Here is an 18,675-nt window from a genome sequence, read left to right as displayed (position 1 = left end):
TGGATGGTATTTTAATAGGGTTTTCAGCTGACCGTGAAGTTCCCTATTGTATCTTCTTACTATCTAGTAAGCGGACCTCGCTTTGCTGAACCTACCTTCATACTGCGTATGTCTTTTCCTCTGAACTCACCGTCAATATATGTGGGGGGCTTCTGTCTCCTTTTTGGGGGAATTTCCCTAGAGGTAAGCCAGGTCTGTTTTTTCCTCTAATAGGGTTAGTTAGTTCTCCGGCTGGCGCTGGGCGTCTAGGGATAAAACATAGGTACGTCACCCGGCCACTGTTAGTTGTGTGATAGGTTTAGCTCACGGTCAGCTCGAGATTCCATCACCCAAGAGCTAGTCTGTTATTTAAGTTCTCTGATGTTCCCTTGCCATTGGGAACCATGACAGTATGGCCGGCCAAGGGTTAAAACCGTTGGCAGAAGAAAGGAGAGAAAAAGAAGTCTGCAGATTTTTTTTTTTTTTTTCTTCTGAGCTTGCTCTATAGTTTACTCAGTTGCATTTCTGCTCTAATTGCAGCCTTTGCCTCTCTCTCTCCTTCTAATCCTTGAATGGCTCTGATCTCACCTGAGTAAAATGGATCCTCAGAGTTCGGCTACAGGTTTGAATAATCTTGCTACGAAGGTTCAAAATTTACAGGATTTTGTTATTCATGCTCCTATATCTGAACCTAGAATTCCTATACCAGAATTTTTCTCCGAGGATAGATCTCGTTTCCTGAATTTCAAAAATAATTGTAAATTATTTCTTTCCCTGAGATCTCGCTCCGCTGGAGATCCCGCACAGCAGGTTAGGATAGTAATTTCCTTGCTGCGGGGTGACCCTCAAGACTGGGCATTTGCATTGGCACCCGGGGATCCTGCGTTGCTCAATGTGGATGCGTTTTTTCTGGCTTTGGGGTTGCTTTATGAGGAACCTAACTTAGAGATTCAGGCTGAAAAAGCCTTGATGGCCCTATCTCAAGGGCAAGATGAAGCTGAAATATACTGCCAAAAATTTCGTAAATGGTCTGTGCTTACTCAGTGGAATGAGTGCGCCCTGGCGGCGAATTTCAGAGAGGGTCTCTCTGATGCCATTAAAGATGTTATGGTGGGGTTCCCTGCACCTACAGGTCTGAATGAGTCCATGACAATGGCTATTCAGATTGATCGGCGTTTGCGGGAGCGCAAACCTGTGCACCATTTGGCGGTGTCTTCTGAGAAGGCTCCAGAAAATATGCAATGTGATAGAATTCTGTCCAGAAGCGAACGGCAGAATTTTAGGCGAAAAAATGGGTTGTGCTTCTATTGTGGTGATTCAACTCATGTTATATCAGCATGCTCTAAACGTACAAAAAAGGTTGATAAGTCTATTTCAATTGGCACTTTACAGTCTAAGTTTATTTTGTCTGTGACCTTGATTTGTTCATTATCGTCAATTACCGCGGATGCCTATGTCGACTCTGGCGCCACTTTGAGTCTCATGGATTGGTCCTTTGCCAGGCGCTGTGGGTTTGATCTAGAGCCTCTGGAAGTTCCTATACCTCTGAAGGGTATTGACTCTACACCATTGGCTAGTAATAAACCACAATACTGGACACAAGTGACTATGCGTATGAATCCAGACCATCAGGAGACGATTCGCTTCCTTGTGTTGTACAATCTACATGATGTTTTGGTGCTCGGATTGCCATGGTTACAATCTCATAACCCAGTTCTTGACTGGAAAGCAATGTCTGTGTTAAGCTGGGGATGTCAGGGGGCTCATGGGGACATACCTTTGGTTTCCATTTCGTCATCTATTCCCTCTGAGATTCCGGAATTTTTATCTGATTATCGTGATGTTTTTGAGGAGCCTAAGCTTGGTTCACTACCTCCTCACAGAGATTGCGATTGTACCATAGATCTGATTCCGGGCAGTAAATTTCCAAAGGGTCGTTTATTTAATCTATCTGTACCTGAACATGCTGCTATGCGAGAATATATTAAGGAGTCCCTGGAAAAGGGACATATTCGTCCTTCTTCATCTCCCTTAGGATCCGGTTTTTTCTTTGTATCTAAAAAAGATGGCTCTCTGAGGCCGTGTATTGATTATCGACTCTTGAATAAAATTACAGTCAGATATCAGTATCCTCTGCCACTGCTGACTGATTTGTTTGCTCGAATAAAAGGGGCTAAGTGATTCTCTAAGATTGATCTCCGTGGGGCGTATAATTTGGTGCGAATTAAGCAGGGGGATGAGTGGAAAACCGCATTTAATACGCCCGAGGGCCATTTTGAGTATTTAGTAATGCCTTTTGGTCTTTCAAATGCCCCTTCAGTCTTTCAGTCCTTTATGCATGACATTTTCCGGGAATATTTGGATAAATTCATGATCGTGTATCTGGATGATATTTTGATTTTTTCGGATGACTGGGATTCTCATGTCCAACAGGTCAGGAGGGTTTTTCAGGTTTTGCGGGCTAATTCCTTGTGTGTGAAGGGTTCTAAGTGTATTTTTGGGGTTCAAAAGATTTCTTTTTTGGGGTACATTTTTTCCCCCTCTTCCATTGAGATGGATCCTGTCAAGGTTCGGGCTATTTGTGATTGGACGCAACCTTCTTCGCTTAAGAGCCTTCAGAAATTTTTGGGCTTTGCTAATTTTTATCGTCGATTTATAACTGGTTTTTCTGATGTTGCTAAACCTTTGACTGATTTGACCAAAAAGGGTGCTGATGTTGCTAATTGGTCCCCTGCTGCTGTGGAGGCCTTTCAGGAGCTTAAGCGCCGCTTTTCTTCCGCCCCTGTGTTGCGTCAGCCTGATGTTACTCTTCCTTTTCAGGTTGAGGTCGATGCTTCCGAGATCGGAGCTGGGGCGGTCTTGTCGCAGAAAAGTTCCGATTGCTCCGTGATGAGACCTTGTGCGTTCTTTTCTCGAAAATTTTCGCCCGCCGAGCGAAATTATGATATTGGTAATCGGGAGCTTTTGGCTATGAAGTGGGCTTTTGAGGAGTGGCGTCATTGGCTTGAGGGGGCTAGACATCAGGTGGTGGTATTGACCGATCACAAGAATTTGATTTATCTTGAGTCTGCCAGGCGCCTGAATCCTAGACAGGCGCGCTGGTCGTTGTTTTTCTCTCGGTTTAATTTTGTGGTCTCATACTTACCAGGTTCTAAAAATGTGAAGGCGGATGCGCTTTCTAGGAGTTTTGAGCCTGATTTCCCTGGTGATTCTGAACCTACAGGTATCCTTAAGGATGGGGTGATATTATCTGCTGTTTCCCCAGACCTGCGACGGGCTTTGCAGGAGTTTCAGGCGGATAGACCTGATCGTTGCCCGCCTGGTAGACTGTTTGTTCCTGATGATTGGACCAGTAGAGTCATCTCGGAGGTTCATTCTTCTGCGTTGGCAGGTCATCCTGGGATCTTTGGTACCAGGGATTTGGTGGCTAGGTCCTTCTGGTGGCCTTCTCTGTCTCGAGATGTACGAGTTTTTGTGCAGTCTTGTGATGTTTGTGCTCGGGCCAAACCTTGTTGTTCTCGGGCTAGCGGATTGTTGTTGTCTTTGCCTATTCCAAAGAGGCCTTGGACTCACATCTCTATGGATTTTATTTCTGATCTCCCTGTTTCTCAGAAAATGTCTGTCATCTGGGTGGTGTGTGACCGTTTTTCAAAGATGGTTCATTTGGTGCCCTTGCCTAAGTTGCCGTCCTCTTCCGAGTTGGTTCCTCTGTTTTTTCAAAATGTGGTTCGCTTGCATGGTATTCCGGAGAATATCGTTTCTGACAGGGGGACCCAGTTCGTGTCTAGATTTTGGCGGGCGTTCTGTGCTAGGATGGGCATTGATTTGTCTTTTTCGTCTGCGTTCCATCCTCAGACTAATGGCCAGACTAAGCGAACTAATCAGACCTTGGAGACTTATTTGAGGTGTTTTGTGTCTGCGGATCAGGATGACTGGGTTGCCTTTTTGCCGTTGGCGGAGTTTGCCCTCAATAATCGGGCTAGTTCTGCCACTTTGGTTTCTCCTTTCTTTTGCAATTCGGGGTTTCATCCTCGCTTTTCTTCTGGTCAGGTGGAGTCTTCGGATTGTCCTGGAGTGGATACTGTGGTGGATAGGTTGCATCGGATTTGGGGACAGGTGGTGGACAATTTGGAGTTGTCCCAGGAGAAGACTCGGCATTTTGCTAACCGCCGTCGTCGTGTTGGTCCTCGTCTTCGTGTTGGGGACTTGGTGTGGTTGTCTTCTCGTTTTGTCCCTATGAGGGTTTCTTCTCCTAAGTTTAAGCCTCGGTTCATCGGCCCGTATAAGATTTTGGAGATTCTTAACCCTGTGTCCTTTCGATTGGACCTCCCGGCATCTTTTTCTATCCATAATGTCTTCCATCGGTCATTATTGCGCAGGTATGAGGTACCGGTTGTGCCTTCCGTTGAGCCTCCCGCTCCGGTGTTGGTTGAGGGTGAATTGGAGTACGTTGTGGAGAAGATCTTGGACTCCCGTGTTTCCAGACGGAAACTTCAGTATCTGGTCAAGTGGAAGGGCTACGGTCAGGAGGATAATTCTTGGGTGACAGCCTCTGATGTTCATGCCTCTGATTTGGTCCGTGCCTTTCATAGGGCTCATCCTGATCGCCCTGGTGGTTCTTGTGAGGGTTCGGTGCCCCCTCCTTGAGGGGGGGGTACTGTTGTGAATTTGGTTTTTGGGCTCCCCCGGTGGTCACTGGTGGTACTGGACTTGTGTGCTTCACTTTCTCTGTTCACCTGTTTCCATCAGGATATGGGAGTATCCTATTTAGCCTTGCTGCTCAGTTATTCTAGTGCCGGCCATCAATGTAACCAGAGCCTTTCTGTTGCATGTTCCTGCTTCTAGACTACTATCAGCTAAGTTGGACTCTTAGTCCTAAGTTTGTTTGCATTTTTGTTCCAGTTCACAGTTATGTTATGTTTCTGTAGCTGGAAGCTCTTGTGGGCCGAAATTACCACTCCGGTGTCATGAGTTGACACATGCGTCTTAAAGTAATTTCTGGATGGTATTTTAATAGGGTTTTCAGCTGACCGTGAAGTTCCCTATTGTATCTTCTTACTATCTAGTAAGCGGACCTCGCTTTGCTGAACCTACCTTCATACTGCGTATGTCTTTTCCTCTGAACTCACCGTCAATATATGTGGGGGGCTTCTGTCTCCTTTTTGGGGGAATTTCCCTAGAGGTAAGCCAGGTCTGTTTTTTCCTCTAATAGGGTTAGTTAGTTCTCCGGCTGGCGCTGGGTGTCTAGGGATAAAACGTAGGTACGTCACCCGGCCACTGTTAGTTGTGTGATAGGTTTAGCTCACGGTCAGCTCGAGATTCCATCACCCAAGAGCTAGTCTGTTATTTAAGTTCTCTGACGTTCCCTTGCCATTGGGAACCATGACAGTCCCCATGAGCCCCCCGACATCCCCAGCTTAACACAGACATAGTTTTCCAGTCCAGTACTGGGTTATGAGATTGCAACCATGGTAATCCAAGCACTAACACATCATGTAAATTATGCAACACGAGGAAGCGAATCATCTCCTGATGGTCTGGAGTCATACGCATAGTCACTTGCGTCCAGAACTGTGGTCTATTACAAGCCAGAGGTGTAGAATCAATACCCTTCAGAGGTATAGGAACTTCCAGAGGCTCCAAATCAAACCCACAGCGCCTGGCGAAGGACCAATCCATGAGACTCAGAGCGGCGCCAGAGTCCACATAGGCATCCACGGTAATAACTGATAATGAACAAATCAGAGTTACAGACAGAAGAAATTTAGACTGTAAAGTGACAATAGAAACAGACTTGTCAACCTTCCTAGTACGTTTAGAGCATGCTGATATAACATGCGCGGAATCACCACAGTAGAAGCACAAGCCATTTTTGCGCCTATAATTCTGCCGCTCGCTTCTTGACAGAATTCTGTCACATTGCATTTTCTCTGGCGTCCCTTCAGAAGATACCGCCAAATGGTGCACGGGTTTGCGCTCCCGCAAACGCCGATCAATCTAAATTGCCATTGTGATGGACTCATTCAGACCTGTGGGCGTAGGAAACCCCACCATGACATCCTTAACGGCATCAGAAAGGCCTTCTCTGAAAATTGCCGCTAGGGCACACTCATTCCACTGAGTAAGCACAGACCATTTACGAAATTTTTGGCAGTATATCTCAGCTTCATCTTGCCCTTGAGACAGGGCTATTAAAGCTTTTTCAGCTTGAATCTCCAAATTAGGTTCCTCATACAGCAACCCTAAAGCCAGGAAAAACGCATCCACATTGAGCAACGCAGGATCCCCTGGTGTCAATGAAAATGCCCAATTTTGAGGGTCACCTCGCAGCAAAGAAATCACAATCTTAACCTGCTGAACAGGATCTCCAGAGGAGTGAGGTCTGAGAGAAAGGAATAATTTACAATTACATTTGAAATTCTGAAACCGAGATCTATCTCCGGAAAATACCTCTGGTGTAGGAATCTTAGGTTCAGAAATAGGGGTACGTATAACATAATCTTGTAAATTCTGAACCTTCGTAGCAAGATTATTTAAACCTGCAGCCAAACTCTGAGAGTCCATCCTTAAACCGGAGAGATCAGAGCCATTCAAGGATTAGAAGGAGAGAATGGCAAGGCTGTAAATAGAGCAGAAATACAACTGAGCCAACTAAGTAGCAAACATGTGAGGAAAAAAAAAAAAAATCTACAGACTTCTTTTACTCTCCTTTCTTCTGCCAATTACTTTAACAGTGGCCGGTCATACTGTCATGATTCCCCAATGGCATGGGAACATCAGAAACACAAAATAACAGACTAGCCCTCGGGTGATGGAAACTCAAGCTGACCGTGACCTAAATCTACCACACAACTAACAGTAGCCAGGAAGCATTCCTACGGCTGCCTAGATGCCATGCGCCAGCCGGAGAACTAACTACGCCTGGAAGAGGAAGGAACAGACCTGGCTTACCTCTAGTGAAATTCCCCAAAGATGATAGTAGCCCCCACATATATTAACGGTGAGTTCAGAGGAAAAGACATACACAGTATGAAGGTAGATTTAGCAAAGCGAGGTCCACTTACTAGATAGAGGAAGGATACAAAAGAGGACTTCACGGTCAGCTGAAAAACCCTTTCAAAAACCCATCCTGAAATTACTTTAAGACTCCTGTGTCAACTCATGACACAGGAGTGGCAATTTCAGTCCACAAGAGCTTCCAGTAACAGGAAATGACAAACTGTAAACTGGACAAAAAATACAAACCAAAAAGGACAAGAGTCCACTTAGCTGATCAGCAGACTGGTAGCAGGAACATGCAACTGAAAGACTCAGGTTACAATGATGACCGGCAAGGAAGTGACTGGAGAGCAAGGCTAAATAGGGAACTCCCAAAACTGATGGAAGCAATCGAGCTGAGGCAGAAAAGAACACACAAGTCTCCAGTACCACCAGCCACCCCTGGGGGAGCCCAAAAAGCGGATCACAACAGCGGACGTTTTGTGCCAAGATGGGCATTAATTTGTCTTTCTCGTCTGCATTCCATCCTCAGACGAATGGCCAGACGGAGCGAACTAATCAGACCTTGGAGACTTATTTAAGGTGTTTTGTTTCTGCTGATCAAGATGACTGGGTTGCCTTTTTGCCACTGGCCGAATTTGCTCTTAATAATCGGGCTAGTTCTGCTACTTTGGTTTCTCCTTTCTTTTGTAATTCAGGGTTTCATCCTCGTTTTTCCTCTGGTCAGGTGGAGCCTTCGGATTGTCCTGGAGTAGACGTGGTGGTGGACAGGCTGCATCAGATTTGGAATCAGGTGGTGGACAATTTGAAGTTGTCTCAGGAGAAGGTTCAGCAGTTTGCTAATCGCCGTCGCCGCGTGGGTCCCCGACTTTGTGTTGGGGACTTGGTGTGGTTGTCTTCTCATTTTGTCCCTATGAAGGTCTCTTCTCCTAAGTTCAAGCCTCGGTTCATCGGTCCTTATAAGATCTTGGAGATTCTTAACCCTGTGTCTTTTCGTTTGGATCTCCCAGCATCGTTTGCTATTCATAATGTGTTCCATCGGTCGTTATTGCGGAGGTATGAGGTGCCCGTTGTTCCTTCGGTTGAGCCTCCTGCTCCGGTGCTGGTGGAGGGAGAATTGGAGTATGTTGTTGAGAAGATCTTGGATTCTCGTGTTTCCAGACGTAGACTCCAGTATTTGGTTAAGTGGAAGGGTTATGGTCAGGAGGATAATTCCTGGGTGGTCGCCTCTGACGTTCACGCGACTGATTTGGTCCGCGCCTTCCATAGAGCTCATCCTGATCGCCCTGGGGGTTCTCGTGAGGGTTCGGTGACCCCTCCTCAAGGGGGGGGTACTGTTGTGGATTCTGTTTTTGGGCTCCCTCTGGTGGTTACAACTGGTACTGGGTGACTTTGGTGGGTTGCGGTTTCTGGTTCCCACCTGTCCATCAGAGGCTGGGTGTTTCCTATTTAACCTGGCTTTCCTGTCATTACCTCGCCGGCTATCAATGTATCAGTGTGTCTCTGTTACCTTTGCTACCTGCTCCTAAAGTCTGCAAGACAAGCTAAGTCTGGATTTCCCTGTTTCTTGTTTGCTTTCATGTTTTTAGTCCAGCTTGCAGATATGTAATCCTCTGCTGCTGGTTGCTCTAGTGGGCTGAAATTACCACTCATGTACCATGAGTTGGCACATGAGTTAAAGTAATTTCAGGATGGTATTTTGAAGGGTTTTAAGCTGACCGCGCAGTTCACCTTTTGTATCCTCTGCTATCTAGCTTTTAGCGGGCCTCATTTTTGCTGAATCTGTTTTCATAACTACGTTTGTGCCTTCCTCTCATTTCACCGTCATTATATGTGGGGGGCTGCTATTTCTGTGGGAATATTTCTCTAGAGGCAAGCGAGGTCTGTGATTCTTCTGATAGGGGAAGCTAGATCTCCGGCTGGCGCGAGGCGTCTAGAGTCCCCCCAGGAACGCTCCCCGGCTACTGTTAGTTGAGTGTTGAGGTTCAGGATCGCGGTCAGCTCAGGTTCCATCACCCTAGAGCTCGTCCTGTTTTTGCCCGTGTTCGGTTGTTCAAATTCCCTGCCATTGGGAACATGACAAATGACCCAAAACACACAGCTAAAAACACTCAAGAATGGCTAAGAGGAAAACATTGGACTATTCTGAAGTGGTCTTTGGAAAGAGCTGAAACATGCTGTCTGGAAAAGGCAAACTTAAAAAACGAGACAATTGGAGCAGTTTGCTCTTGAGGAGTGGGCCAAAATACCTGTCGAGAAGTGCAGAAGTCTCATTGACAGTTACAGGAATCATTTGATTGCAGTGATTGCCTCGAAAGGTTGTGCAACAAAATATTAAGTTCTGTCCAGGCCTAATTCATGAGTTTTACTTTTTTAAATTCTGTGAAAGCATGGTTGAAAAGCAATATCTGACTTTCCTTTGTTCATTTTCATACATTTTTTATTTATTATTACTTTTGTCAGATTCAAGTTATTTCTGTGACCATTGTGTTTTTTTCTGTCATTAAACAAGGGGTACCAACAATTTTGACCATGTGTGTACAATTACACAAAGATATGTACATACACCATAATAGTAAGGTGCAAGCAGGGGCGGCGGACTGGCCATCAGGCACTTCTGGCAAATGCCAGAAGGGCCATTCCCTCTAATGGGCCGCTCAATCACCTCCCTCTTCATCGCGCACGTCAGGCAGCATTAGCTTGCCGTGCACACAGAATCACGCTGCACTGATGAAACCAGCTGGACCGGGGGGGGGGGGCTCTGTGCTGTTCTGTGCTGCCCCTCCCTTGGCCCTGCTGATTTCAATTCTGCTGCGTGATCATGTACACAAGCAGGGGCGCTGTGCAGGTCCCTGTGCAGAAGTTGTAGGCATCCCGAGGCTGTACTGTACCCTGGTGCGGACTGGGGCTGATATTCAGTCCTGGCATTTGAAATCACACAGGCCCATGTTGTCCCCGTCCCCATGAACCAGATGGGATATATTACTAATATTACCCTGGATGTATATATAGAGCCACCATATATTATATCATGTATGTCCTGTAGTCCGGTCCAGGAGCAATCAGTCAGTGCATATATCTTAGTATACACAGTGTATAGGAGAATATGTCACTGACATATCCTATGCTGTGTGCACAGACATCTGATCTTATATACAGGATAATCTGTGATGAAATAAGACCTGATGTCTATATACATAGTTGTTGTGAGTTCCGTTCTTGGGCTCCATCCTGTGGTTGCAAATGGTATTTTTGGGAGTTCTGCTCTTGGGCTCCCTCTGGTGGTTTCAAGTGGAACTTAGCAGCTGCTTTCACTAATCGGTTCCCTGGCCTTGTTATTTAACTGGGCTTTGGGCTGTAGTGGATGCCAGCTGTCAATGTTCCTTCCTGTGGATTCAGTCCTTTCCTGGAAGTTCTCTGTTGGCTTGTCCATTTCAGCTTAAGATAAGTTCTGCTAGTTTTTGGGTGTTTCCCTGCCTATGACCTTTTGTTCAGTTTAAGTTATGTCTCTTTTGTCCAGCTTGTCATCATGAAATATTCCGGCTAGTTGGAAGCTCTGGGGTTGCAGATTTGCCCCTCCACACCGTGAGTCGGTGTGGAGGTTATGTTTGTAAACTCTGCGTGGACATCTAGTTTTTATACTGACCACACAGTAGCCTTTTCTTTCTCTGTCTATTTAGATAGTAGTGGCCTCCTTTGCTAAAATCTAGTTTCATTTCTGAGTTTGTCATTTCCCTCTTCACTCACCGTCAATATTTGTGGAGGGCTATCTTTCCTTTGGGGGTTTCTCTGACGCGAGATAGTTTTCCGTTTCCATCTTCAGGGGTAGCTAGTTCTTAGGCTGTGAAGAGGCGTCTAGGCAGAGATAGGAACGTTCCACGGCTATTTCTAGTGTTGGTGTTAGGAGTAGGGATTGCGGTCAGTAAAGTTACCACCTCCTCAGAGCTAGTACATTATTTGTTTACCCACTAGGTCATTTCAGTGCTGCTCCGTAATCACTAGGTCATATAGGTGATTACTGTCTGTAGAGCTGCCACCTCCTCTGAGCTTGTCCATGATTGGTTTTACCCACCAGGTCATCTCAGTACCACTCCGTAACCACCAGGTCATAACAGTACAGCTGGCCCACAAAGTGTTAAATGCATCTCAAAAGAGGGAAGAGAAAGTTTTGAGTCATATTTTTTTTTTTTTGTTGCTGGTTTCGTCTTTTTTTTCCCTTTGATTTTTGGATGGTGCAGGAGCTTGGTGCTGATATGGAGGTTCAGGGTCTGTCTGCACGTGTTGATCATCTCGCTGCAAGGGTACAGAGTATCCAAGAATATGTTGTTCAAACTCTTGTTTCTGAGCCTAGAATTCCTATCCCTGATTTGTTTTCTGGGGATAGATCTAGGTTTTTGAATTTTAAAAATAATTGCAGATTGTTTTTTGCTCTGAGACCCCGTTCCTCTGGTGACCCCATTCAGCAGGTGAAGATTGTTATTTCTCTGCTGCGTGGTGACCCTCAGGATTGGGCATTCTCCTTTGAGCCAGGGAATCCTGCATTGCTCAATGTAGATTCATTTTTTCAAGCACTTGGATTGCTTTATGACGAACCCAATTCTGTGGATCAGGCAGAAAAAATTTTGCTGGCTCTGTGTCAGGGTCAGGAAGCGGCAGAGATATATTGTCAGAAATTTAGAAAGTGGTCTGTGCTTACAAAATGGAATGAGGATGCCCTGGCGGCTATTTTCAGAAAGGGTCTTTCTGAAGCTCTTAAAGATGTTATGGTGGGGTTTCCCACGCCTGCTGGTTTGAACGAATCAATGTCTCTGGCCATTTAGATTGATCGGCGCCTACGTGAACGTAAGGTTGTGCACCATATGGCGATGTCCTCTGGGCAGAGTTCTGAGCCTATGCAATGTGATAGAGTTTTGACGAGAGCAGAACGGCAGGAGTTCCGACGTCAGAATGGGCTGTGTTTTTACTGTGGTGATGCTACTCATGCTATCTCTGATTGCCCGAAGCGAACTATGAGGGCTGCAAGTTCGGTTACCATCAGTACTGTACAGCCTAAATTTCTCTTGTCTATTACCCTGATTTGCTCATTGTCGTCCTTTTCTGTAATGGCATTTGTGGATTCTGGCGCTGCCCTGAACTTAATGGACCTAGAATTTGCCAAGCGCTGTGGTTTTTCCTTGGAGCCTTTGCAGAGTCCTATTCCCTTGAGGGGGATAGATGCTACGCCATTGGCTAAGAATAAACCTCAGTACTGGACAAAGTTAGCCATGAACATGGCTCCAGCACATCAGGAAAATATTTGTTTTTTGGTGTTGCATAATTTGCATGATGCGGTTGTGCTGGGGTTTCCATGGTTACAGGTACATAATCCAGTACTGGATTGGAAATCTATGTCTGTGACTAGTTGGGGTTGTCAGGGGATACATAGTGACATTCCTCTGATGTCAATTTCCTCGTCCCCTTCTTCTGAAGTTCCTGAGTTTTTGTCGGATTTCCAGGATATATTTAAGGAGCCTAAATCCAGTCCTCTGCCTCCTCATAGGGACTGTGATTGCGCTATTAATTTGATTCCTGGCTGTAAGTTCCCTAAGGGTCGACTTTTCAATCTGTCTGTGCCAGAGCATGCCGCTATGCGGACTTATGTAAAGGAGTCCTTGGAGAAGGGGCATATTCGCCCGTCTTCGTCACCGTTGGGAGCGGGATTCTTTTTTGTTGCCAAGATGGATGGCTCCTTGAGGCCCTGTATAGATTATCGCCTTCTCAATAAGATCACGGTCAAATTCCAGTACCCTTTGCCTTTGCTCTCTGATTTGTTTGCTCGGATTAAAGGGGCTAGCTGGTTTACCAAGATTGACCTTCGAGGGGCGTATAATCTGGTCCGCATCAAACAGGGTAATGAATGGAAAACAGCATTTAATACGCCCTAAAGCCATTTTCAATATCTTGTGATGCCTTTCGGGCTCTCTAATGCTCCATCTGTGTTTCAGTCCTTCATGCATGATATTTTTCGGGAGTATCTGGATAAATTTATGATTGTATATTTGGACGATATTTTGTTTTTTTCCGATGATTGGGAGTCTCATGTGAAGCAGGTCAGGATGGTATTTCAGATTCTTCGTGCTAATGCACTGTTTGTGATGGGGTCTAAGTGCCTTTTTGGAGTTCAGAAGGTTTCTTTTCTGGGGTTTATTTTTTCTCCCTCGGCTATTGAAATGGACCCTGTTAAGGTCCAGGCTATTTATGATTGGACGCAGCCCACATCTTGAAGAGCCTTCAGAAGTTTTTGGGCTTTGCTAATTTTTATCGCCGCTTCATTGCTAATTTTTCTACTGTGGTTAAACCTCTGACCGATTTGACCAAGAAAGGTGCAGATGTGGTGAATTGGTCCTCTGCGGCTGTGGAGGCCTTTCAGGAGCTTAAGCGTCGTTTTACTTCTGCCCCTGTGTTGCATCAGTCAGATGTCTCTCTCCCTTTTCAGGTTGAGGTTGATGCTTCTGAGATTGGGGCAGGAGCTGTTCTGTCTCAGAGAAGTTCTGATGGCTCTGTGTTGAAACCGTGTGCTTTCTTCTCCAGAAAGTTTTCGCCTGCTGAGCGTAATTATGATGTCGGCAATCGGGAGTTGTTGGCTATGATGTGGGCATTCGAGGAGTGGCGACATTGGCTTGAGGGAGCCAAGCATCGTGTTGTGGTCTTGACCGATCATAAGAATCTGATTTACCTTGAATCGGCCAAGCGGTTGAATCCTAGACAGGCTCGGTGGTCTTTGTTTTTCTCCCGTTTCGATTTTGTGGTCTCGTATCTTCCGGGATCTAAAAATGTGAAGGCTGATGCCCTGTCTAGGAGTTTTTTGCCTGATTCTCCTGGAGTCCGTGAGCCGGCTGGTATTCTCAAGGAGGGGGTGATTCTTTCTGCTATCTCCCCTGATTTACGGCGGGTGCTTCGGGAGTTTCAGGCTGATAGACCTGACCGCTGTCCTGTGGGGAAATTGTTTGTTCCTGATAGATGGACTAGTAAGGTTATTTCTGAGATTCATTGTTCAGTGTTGGCTGGTCATCCTGGGATCTTTGGTACCAGAGATTTGGTTGCCAGGTCCTTTTGGTGGCCTTCTTTGTCACGGGATGTGCGTTCCTTTGTGCAGTCTTGTGGGATCTGTGCCCGGGCTAAGCCCTGCTGTTCTCGTGCTAGTGGGTTGCTTTTGCCCTTGCCTATCCCTGAGAGGCCCTGGACGCATATTTCCATGGATTTTATTTCTGATCTTCCTGTTTCTCAGAAGATGTCTGTCATCTGGGTGGTTTGTGACCGGTTTTCTAAGATGGTCCATTTGGTACCTTTGCCTAAGTTGCCTTCCTCCTCTGATTTGGTTCCTTTGTTTTTCCAGCATGTGGTTCGTTTGCATGGTATTTCGGAGAATATTGTGTCTGACAGAGGTACCCAGTTTGTTTCTAGGTTTTGGCGGTCCTTTTGTGGTAGAATGGGCGTTAATTTGTCTTTTTCTTCGGCGTTTCACCCTCAGACAAATGGACAGACGGAGCGAACCAATCAGACCTTGGAGACCTATTTGAGATGCTTTGTGTCAGCTGATCAGGATGATTGGGTTTCCTTCTTGCCGTTGGCCGAGTTTGCCCTTAATAATCGGGCTAGTTCTGCTACCGTGGTTTCGCCTTTTTTTTGTAATTTTGGTTTTCATCCTCGCTTTTCTTCAGGGCAGGTTGAGCCTTCGGACTGTCCTGGGGTAAATTCTGTGGTGGACAGGTTGCAGCAGATTTGGACTCATGTGCTGGACAATTTGACATTGTCTCAGGAAAAGGCTCAACGTTTTGCTAACCGCCGTCGGTGCGTTGGTCCCCGGCTTCGGGTTGGGGATTTGGTCTGGTTGTCTTCTCGTCATGTTCCTATGAAGGTCTCTTCCCCTAAGTTCAAACCTCGTTTTATTGGTCCTTATAGGATTTCGGAAATTATCAATCCGGTGTCTTTTCGTTTGGCCCTTCCAGCTTCGTTTTCCATTCATAATGTGTTCCATAGATCTTTGTTGCGGAGATATGTGGTGCCCGTGGTTCCCTCCGTTGACCCTCCTGCTCCGGTGCTGGTTGGGGGGGAGCTGGAGTATGTGGTGGAGAAGATTTTGGATTCTCGTCTTTCAAGGCGGAAACTTCAGTATCTGGTCAAGTGGAAGGGTTATGGCCAGGAGGATAATTCTTGGGTTTTTGCCTCCGATGTTCATGCTGCCGATTTGGTATGTTCTTTTCATTTGGCTCGTCCCGATCGGCCTGGGGGCTCTGGTGAGGGTTCGGTGACCCCTTCTCAAGGGGGGGTACTGTTGTGAGTTCCCTTCTTGGGCTCCATCCTGTGGTTGCAAATGGTATTTTTGGGAGTTCTGCTCTTGGGCTCCCTCTGGTGGTTTCAAGTGGAACTTAGCAGCTGCTTTCACTAATCGGTTCCCTGGCCTTGTTATTTAACTGGGCTTTGGGCTGTAGTGGATGCCAGCTGTCAATGTTCCTTCCTGTGGATTCAGTCCTTTCCTGGAAGTTCTCTGTTGGCTTGTCCATTTCAGCTTAAGATAAGTTCTGCTAGTTTTTGGGTGTTTCCCTGCCTATGACCTTTTGTTCAGTTTAAGTTATGTCTCTTTTGTCCAGCTTGTTATCATGAAATATTCTGGCTAGTTGGAAGCTCTGGGGTTGCAGATTTGCCCCTCCACACCGTGAGTCGGTGTGGAGGTTATTTTTGTAAACTCTGCGTGGACATCTAGTTTTTATACTGACCGCACAGTAGCCTTTTCTTTCTCTGTCTATTTAGATAGTAGTGGCCTCCTTTGCTAAAATCTAGTTTAATTTCTGAGTTTGTCATTTCCCTCTTCACTCACCGTCAATATTTGTGGGGGGCAATCTTTCCTTTGGGGGTTTCTCTGAGGCTAGATAGTTTTCCGTTTCCATCTTCAGGGGTAGCTAGTTCTTAGGCTGTGAAGAGGCGTCTAGGCAGAGATAGGAACACTCCATGGCTATTTCTAGTGTTGGTGTTAGGAGTAGGGATTGCGGTCAGTAAAGTTACCACCTCCTCAGAGCTAGTACATTATTTGTTTACCCACTAGGTCATTTCAGTGCTGCTCCGTAATCACTAGGTCATATAGGTGATTACTGTCTGTAGAGCTGCCACCTCCTCTGAGCTTGTCCATGATTGGTTTTACCCACCAGGTCATCTCAGTACCACTCCGTAACCACCAGGTCATAACACATAGTGTAATATATAACACTAGCTGAAGAGCCCAGCGTTGCCCGGGAATAGTAAGTAACTGCCGTTCCGCTCTCTCCCTCTGCAGCCCCGCTCTCCACTCGCCATCCCACTTTGTCCCTCCAAAGCCCAGCTCTCCACCCACCATCCCGCTTTCTCCCTCAGCAGCTCCTCAGCCCCGCTGTCTCCCTTCGCAGCCCAGCTGTCCATCCACCATCACGCTCTCTCCTTCTGCAGCCCCACTCTTCAATCACCGTCCTGCCTTCTCCATCCACAGCCCCTCTCTCCCCCTCAGCAGCCCCGCTCTCCACTGGCCGATCCGCTGCCTCCCCTCCGCAGCCCCGCACTCCAATGGCCATCCAGCTCTCTCCATCCACAGCCCCGCTCCACTCACCATCCCTCTCTCCACTCACTGTCCCGCTCTCCACCCACTGTCCCGCTCTCCATTCGCCATCCACATGAGGTCTGGCATTGTTCTGCATTAGGATGAACCGAGGGCCAACCGCACCAGCATATGGTCTCACAAGGGGTCTGAGGATCTCATCTCGGTATCTAATGGCAGTCAGGCTACCTCTGGCGAGCACATGGAGGGCTGTGCAGCCCTCCAAATAAATGCCGCCCCACACCATTACTGACCCACTGCCAAATTGGTCATGCTGAAGGACGTTGCAGGCAGCAGATCACTCTAAACAGCATCTCCAGACGCTGTCATGTCTGTCACATGTGCTAAGTGTCAACCTGCTTTCATCTGTGAAGAGTACAGGGCACCAGTGGCGAATTTGCCAATCCTGGTGTTCTGTGGCAAATGCCAATTGTCCTGCACAATGTTGGGCTGTGAGCACAACCCCCATCTGTGGACGTCGGGCACTCAGACCATCCTCATGGAGGTGGTTTCTAACCATTTGTGCAGACACATGCACATTTGTGGCCTGCTGGAGGTCATTTTGCAGGGCTCTGGCAGTGCTCCTCCTGTTCCTCCTTGCACAAAGGCTGAGGTATCAGTCCTGCTGCTGGGTTGTGGCCACCTCCACATCTCCTGGTGTCCTGGCCTGTCTCCTGGTAGCGCCTCAAGTCTCTGGACACTACGCTGACAGACACAACAAACCTTATTGCCACAGCTCGCATTGATGTGCCATCCAGGATGAGCTGAACTACCTGAGCCACTTGTGTGGGTTGTAGAGTCCGTCTCATGCTACTACGAGTGTGAAAGCACAAACAACATTCAAACGTGACCAAAACATCAGCCAGAAAGCATTGGTACTGAGATGTGGTCTGTGGTCCCCACCTGCAGAATCACTCCTTTGAGTGTGTCTTGATAATTGCCAATAATGTCCATCTGTTGTCTATTCCATTTGCACAACAGCATGTGAAATTGATTGTCAGTGTTGCTTCCTAAGTGGACAGTTTGATTTCACAGAAGTTTGATTCACTTGGAGTTATATTCCGTTGTTTAAGTGTTCCCTTTATTTATTTGAGCAGTGTATATAACTGTACTGTGATCTCTTATATGTTCTGCAGAGTTGATATCTATTAGTATATGGTCACGATATGGCGGTAACACAGATCTTGGCCTTTGTAGAGATTTTTGGTGGTTAGCGCTGTTGCTTTGCAGCACTGGGGTCCTGAGTTCAAATTCTACTAAGGACTAGAGATGAGCGGTGTTCGAGTCTAACTGTTCTCCAATTTCAAATTCGAGCTGTTTTGGGTGGTGTTCGAGTCGTTCGACGAACCCGAACAATTTGCTTAAAATTCGGCTGTTCGAGTTTCTGTTCGATAACTGTTCGTTCACCAAAAGCCTAGCTTGATTTGCACATTAAAACTGTTTATCATTGCTAATGGACTGTTTCAGTGTATAGTGGGCGGATGGGGGGCGGGGGATAGATCTGTGCTGAAATAACGCAGATCTCCATTTTTTTTTTCTTTCCCGCATTTACAGAGGGGCGGTGCAGTCTCTCAGCCTATCAGCAGTGCGCACACACACAGCAATGTGTATGTGATGCAGACAAGCAAGGGCATGAGTCATTGGCTGTGCATGTCACATGTCACTCCTTGCCCAATGAGAACCAGCCATTTGCCCCGTCGTCACCATTTCCTCACTGCAGCAGCTTAGTGTTAGATGGCACCGCTGCTGCTGTGGGCGCTATACAGTCAAAGAGTCTTTTTTTGCCAGCAAATTTTCTGAGAGATAGGTTTAGGGAGTCGGGAGTTGGGACTAGTTGTAATATCAGCCCTTTTCAGGGTAGGTTACAGCAGTTCATAGCACTGTTTGCCAGGCAGGTCTGAGCCAGTGCTGTGCAACTGTTAGTCACAGCATTTGGTGTAATCTAGCTCAGCCAATCCTTTTGGGCTAGTAGCATTGTCTGATAGTCATCTGAGTAGCCCGCTTGTGAAGCTAGCTACACCGGCTGTGTATCTCAATTTTTACGGCATCTAACCCAGCAAATAATTTTGGGGTTTTGGGCTTAGTAGCAGTGT

Source organism: Ranitomeya variabilis, chromosome 3 (assembly GCF_051348905.1).
Source record: "Ranitomeya variabilis isolate aRanVar5 chromosome 3, aRanVar5.hap1, whole genome shotgun sequence".
NCBI lineage: Eukaryota > Metazoa > Chordata > Amphibia > Anura > Dendrobatidae > Ranitomeya > Ranitomeya variabilis.
The sequence above is the reverse complement of the archived record's forward strand: the minus strand, read 5'-3'. Positions refer to the sequence as shown.